Here is a 6,481-nt window from a genome sequence, read left to right as displayed (position 1 = left end):
CATCGATTCACTTTGAAAATAATTCCATTTGTGCTAAAACTGGACACAGTAAAAAAAAAAAAAAAAAAAAAAAATATATATATACACACACACACACACACATAATTCGAATTCATATTATGCTTAACTGCGTTTGAATTTGCAATCATGCACAAGATGTTTTGTACTTCGAAGTAAAAACAACATAATGTACTATTTAACTACCCACAGTACAAATGGATCCAAAAAAAAAGTGAATTTTCATGCAGACGAAAATGCTTACATTTATTCTATTTATATTAAGTACCCATTACTAACAGCTTATACTGGGTGGAATACAACAGTTGACATGATTTTACTTATATGGCAATTTAATATTTAACCAAAATTAATGGTAAACTAATATTTTAAAGTGTCATTTATGGCCCCTTACCTTCAGCATGTTTGCTTCCTTGCACACAAACGAGGACAAACACATCACCCAACTGAAAAAAAAAAAAAAATTTCACTTGCATCACAAATAATTTAAAATTTTTCACCACATGAAGTAAATATTTCGCAATAAAAAAAAATATAGCCCTAGGACTCGTGTGCACACCTTTTCTTCCCCACATCGCACACGCAAACAAAACTTCCAAATTATTACAAAATCACTCGATTATTATACATACATAAACACACATGTATTTTCCGAATAAGTGAGAAATGCAGGCCGATGAAAGTCAAATTTCGTTTCGGAAATTAAATCTCGCACAACTACCGACACATAACCAAACTTGCGTACATTTACATAGCATTAACCCTCTAAATAATAAACAAATGAAAGCAGAAAAAACAACATCGCTACCCACCGCGCGCGCTCCTGGCGGCGGGAGTAGGAACTACTTTGCACACAGACCGACATAGCCCCCTGCCAAAAACAGTAAAATAAATAATATATATAAGTCTTTTGGCGGGAAAAAATTTCTCAACCGCCTGGGAGCACCCTAGTGTGTGCCTGTCTTTAGGTTATGTTACTTTTAACTTCATTTTCTACAGGCAGACGCGAGGGTGCTCGCCCATTATTTTTATTTTTTTAAATTCTTTCCTACCTTTGGTGTGCCATGCAAGAATTTATCGTCAAAATGGCGGCCCCGAGTGCAAATTTCTCGTCTGCACTGCTGGCTGGATGATTATGTGATGTTTTGAAGGAGGGTGTTTTTTTTTTTGTTTGGATTTTGTGTGAGGGGGGGAGGGGGCTGGGCTAGCTTTTTTTTTTTTTTAAATTTTCTAAACATTCATCTCTTATGTAACAGTGTTCAGCATTAAAAAATTTAAAAGAAGAGGCACTTACTCATCAATTTCAAAACAGCCTATGAAGAAAAATAAAAAAAATTTAAATTCATTCCAGTTTTATACATTCATGATTTGATCACATGTATAACTTTTCTTTTTTATTACCTTATTTAATTTTATTATTATTACTACTATTGCTGCTACAACCTAGAAGATACCTCAGTGATACTAATACCTGCTGGTAAAGTTAAAGGTTTCACCTTTCTTTCTTTAAACATATCACAATACCTTTCTTGAGTTAAATATTATCTAATGGCTTTAAGAAGTTATGGTAATGTTCATCAGTTATAGAGTGTGGGTTTGTGTGTGTGTGTGAGAGTGTATTTTGAAGAGGGCTTTGGTGGTTGGGATGGTGAGGGTGGTGGGTGTTGTGTGTGGGGAGGGGGGGGGGGGGGGGGAAGTAAAAGAGTGTTCATTACACGATTTCTCCTGTTGTTTGTAACAATCACACCTGGTATAGCTATTTCGAGTGGCAAATACAAACTGCAAAAAAAAAACATCTATATCATTGCCAACGGCCATATCACGATGAACACACCGGTTCTCGTCCGATCACCGAAGTTAAGCATCGTCGAGCGTGGTTAGTACTTAGATGGGTGACCGCTTGGGAACACCACGTGCCGTTGGCACTACTATTTTGCACCCTACAGAAAAAAATTTTTTTTTAAAAATTTCAATTTTAAATTTTTTTTTCCCCCACAATCACCACATTTCCCCCCCCCCCCCCCCCTAACACACACACACACACACACTCACTCTCTATCAATCAATCAATCAATCAATCAATCAATCAATCAATCACTCACTCACTCACCCACCCAGCAGCAGCTGTGAATCTTTGCATGTGTATACCTCATACAAAATTCAAAGTGAAAAAATAAATAGATAAGTGTATATGTATGTATGTATGTATGTATGTATGTATGTATGTATGTATGTATGTATGTATGTATATATGTATATATATATATATATATATATATATATATATATATATATATATATATATAAACACACACACACACACCTATTTTGAAGTTTCTCTGTTTCAGTGGGCAGTTATGTATAATAATGAGAGATTCAAAAAGACGTTGATAACAATGTCATCAATGCCTGTTTAGTGTGCTCATTTGTTGGATGGTCGGCAGCAATACTAGAGGTGGTACAGCTGTAACCTGTAAAATTGTACCTGCAATGTGTTGTGTATGGAAAAAAATAAAAATTATATCATCTAAATTTTTGTTATCCAACAATAACCTTCCCATCAATGCATGATGTCACAGTAGCCATAGCTCTACTCTTTCTGCCATATAACATTGGGGGAAAAAAAAAAAAAAGGAGCTATTAGAATAATAACAAAAGATAAAAAATCATCTAACTGCAGACCAAAATTCAAAAAACTTAAAGTCCTGACTGCCATAAATGAATACGTTCTAGAAACTTTTTATTCATTCTTAAGAAAAAGAAGAAAAAAAAAATTATTATTTTTTTTTTTTTTTTTTTTTTTTTAGATATTCGCACATAGGTATAACACCAGAAATGCTAGTAAATTGAGGATAGTTGAACATAACACTAGGCGATTTGAAAATGGACTAAATTACTTGGGAGTAAAACTTTACAACTTAATATCACAGAAAATAACTAAAACAATTTACCAGTATTAAAAAAAAAAACAGTAAAAAAAATTCTTCTAGAATATCCTACCTACCCTCTGAAGCTATTCTTTAATTTGATTGATAATAGAGAAATTGAACTGTTAATTTGTTGAATGGACTTGTGATAACAGCTGCTTCATGTTTTGCATAAAGTTAAATTGTGTAACATGTTATGTATTTTTTTTTTTTGAAATTTTTTTTCTTGGTAACTTGCATCATGTAAATATTAATTGTCTGCACATACATGTTCTATATCCCGGAGCCTTGACTCCACGTGGGATCAACAGAACAAAAATACAAAAAAAAAAAAAAAATCCAGCTCACTAATCTAGGTGCATTTTGCTAACAATATTTGGAATATATATATATATTTTTTTTTGTGTAACATGCAAATTCTGTATTATTCTGCACACATTATTTATAATCTTCTATCATTTTCTTAGATAATAACTATTAATTCATAAAATAGATTGTGTGTGCATAACCTCCTGGAAACATTTGCACTTACCTCCTACTTTACTTTTTCATTTAAGCAATCCTATTCGCATGTATACACTTAGGTTGCAGCATCGAAATTGTGTAAAATTCAAAGTGTGTATTGCCTGAAAAAAAAAAAAAAAAAAAAAAGACATACCAAATATTTGCATACAGCGACACACTACATAATTTGCACACAGTGGAGTTTTGCGGTAATTAACCTAGCACAATTTACCACACGCAATCACACGCCCGCGATGAGATAACACACTCGCTGTTTTCCTGTTGACCGGCACGAGGAGTAAGAAAAATTGATATTTACACGAGCACACACTCCCACACTAGTCACAACGTCGGTCATCAAGTTGTGTTGAAAATTCCTGTAGCCTCTGTTTTCCCAAATGATTTCACTTAAAATTTCATTTAACAAGACCATAAACAAATTTACAATACTAATTTCTTAAACAAACACTTCAGCGAACAAGTGACTGTCGCATTCATTACAAAGCTTACAACTTAACAGATGTTTCCGATGTGAAATAAAATAAGAAAATGTTTTACAACCAACCTAGAACATTTAGTCAAAACGTTTTTGTCCTGGTTTATGATTATTTTCCGTGACATGAATGTTTCAAAACTAATAAAAATACGAATGCAGCCAAATATAATGAAGTTAGCACATAAAAGACGACTTAAAATATTTCATTTTTCGAGAATTGGCAGAGCAAGAACGCACAGGTCCAACGGAAATTTCTTTAAAGATAAACGACCATCGGACAAAAACACCCCCTCCCCTCATCCTCAAAAATACGTGAATAATATACTTTTTCAATTATATTTTTATCGTTTTTTTTTTTTTTTTTTAATATACTCATTAAAACTTCAAAATAAGCAGGTACTCGTGTGTTTTTCTCTCTACAATGTACCTGATCTCGGTGCGTAAACCTACATCATTTAGAGATGGAATTAATGTACACATACAAGTAAAATTTTGTTCCATTGTAAAATTGAGAGAAAGAAGGTTTTCCAAACGCATTAAGTATGGAGACTTTAAATAAGATTACGAGCTTATAAATGTTTGCAACGAAATAAAGTGACCATGTATCTGCAATTTCAAAAATATTTTTGCTCTGCTAACCTCACATGCAAGCAAGTAAAAATAACCTCACAACTTACTTACCTCTCTCAATTTCGCAGTACCAAAACATAGAAGGGATAAATAGGATAGTTTTTATTCGAAATCCTGCAAGAGTTTTAATTTTTATTAAAATATTTCTCCAATGTAGCATGTGTGTGGAATACTTCATCAGCAACTTGCATCTGCACCTTGAGTGAATTGAAGGGCAGCCAGTTTTAAAAGCTAAACAGAAACTGCACTCTTGAGAATGCATCAGATCCAAGTGAAATGCTTGTTGTGTGTACAGTTAAAAGTTTTATTATTCACACAATGAAAATGTAAACAAAATTTACTCACAATAATAATCACATCATCCTTGGAGGTGCACGAAGAAAGCCATTCCAGGTGGCACTGAACAAGGTGATTTGCTAGTGCTTCCACAGCAAACAGCCTTCATGAAATTATCTCCACATTTTCAGCATACTATACACTAAAGTATACCTAAGTTAATTTAACCATTTTCAAGTGATTCCAGCACAAATTACGTATTTGATTCCTTGAATAACATCTGCAAATGAAAAGTTCCCTGTTTGGTGTAGCAGTAAATTTAAACAGCTCGCAGTGCAAATTAAACAGTGCAGCTGCCATAAAAAAATTACACTATTAGTGGAACTGCCCATTATGTCATCGTAGACTGCTGACATTTAGAAAACATTGAAAAATCAGTGCTAAAGAAGCCCTACATTACTTTCGCTGTCCAAAGTGCGCTGCTCCCTACGTGAGCAAGGCATCGAGAATTTTCTGAACCGTCCGCAACCAGAAAATTGGGTAACCAGAAAATACGTCGCCTCTACCTACAAAGTAGATGCGGAAAAGCTGGCACCTTTCATCAAGAAATACTTGAAGGCAGCAGTGGCTAGCGGCGAGCTTGTCCAAACCAAAGGCAAGGGTGCGTCTGGCTCCTTCAAGCTGGCTTCAGGGACCACCGGTGCTCCGGACCAGCCCAAGGCTCCAAGCGGCAAGCGTGGTGCAGCTGCCCCTAAGGAAAAGAAGCGATCCGTAGCCAAGAAGGCAGCGGTGGGCAAGAAACCAGTCAAGAAGACTCCGCCTACAGCAGAAAAGAAAAAAAAGGCAGCAGCTGCAACCCCCAAGCCCAAGAAGGCACCTTCAAAGGCAAAAAAGGTGTCCAAACCTCCCACGAAGAAACCCCGTGCTCCAAAGCCAAAGAAGGTTGCCCCAAAGAGCAAGTCGCCCAAGAAAGCAGCCCCAAAGCGGAAATGAAGATGCCAGCAGGACCGCTGGCACTTTCTGTGGCACTGTACCACCTTATCGGCCCTTCTAAGGGCCAACAATACTAGTCATGAAGGTATCAGTTGTTGCAATCATTGCCTCCTATAGCCACACCTCTGCCGTTAGGTAAAATTCTGGTTAAAAAATTTCTTATGGTATTTGAAGCGGGGGAAATAAATAAATAAATAAAGAAATTTATCAATTACATTGTGTGTATAGTTTAGGTGCAAAATTATTTAAAGTTTTTAAGCAGGAAAACGTCTTACAAACATCTCACTCTTATTTCAGCATATATATATATATATACACATATATACACACACACACACACATATTTTTTTTGTAAGGATTAGGTCTCAGGGTATTAATGGTGAACTTTATGCTGCTGCTGCTGCTGCTGCTGCTGCTGCTGCTGCTGCTGCTGCTGCTGCTGCTGCTGCTGCTGCTGCTGCTGATGGTGCTGCTACTGCAGACAGGCACTGTTTGAAGAGTTTTTATTTCCTATGCAGAATACATTGCATTGTGTGCAAATCTTTTGTGTACAATATAAACAACCACCTCAAAACACAGACACTATAACTGTGTTTTTCCAAATTCTTATTAATGTAATATATTATTGGCTGGGTAA

At 35.6% G+C, this 6,481-nt stretch overlaps 1 non-coding gene across 1 annotated transcript; it reads left to right on the top strand.

Moving 5' to 3' along the window:
* The first annotated feature begins 1,824 nt into the window (after positions 1–1,824).
* Positions 1,825–1,943, top strand: LOC134545057 (5S ribosomal RNA). Its single transcript, XR_010078233.1, has one exon. It is a non-coding gene; the product is annotated as a 5S ribosomal RNA (ribosomal RNA).
* The last annotated feature ends 4,538 nt before the right edge of the window (positions 1,944–6,481 follow it).

Source organism: Bacillus rossius, unplaced genomic scaffold, assembly GCF_032445375.1.
Source record: "Bacillus rossius redtenbacheri isolate Brsri unplaced genomic scaffold, Brsri_v3 Brsri_v3_scf55, whole genome shotgun sequence".
NCBI classification, from domain to species: Eukaryota; Metazoa; Arthropoda; class Insecta; order Phasmatodea; family Bacillidae; genus Bacillus; species Bacillus rossius.
The sequence above is the reverse complement of the archived record's forward strand: the minus strand, read 5'-3'. Positions and strand labels throughout refer to the sequence as shown.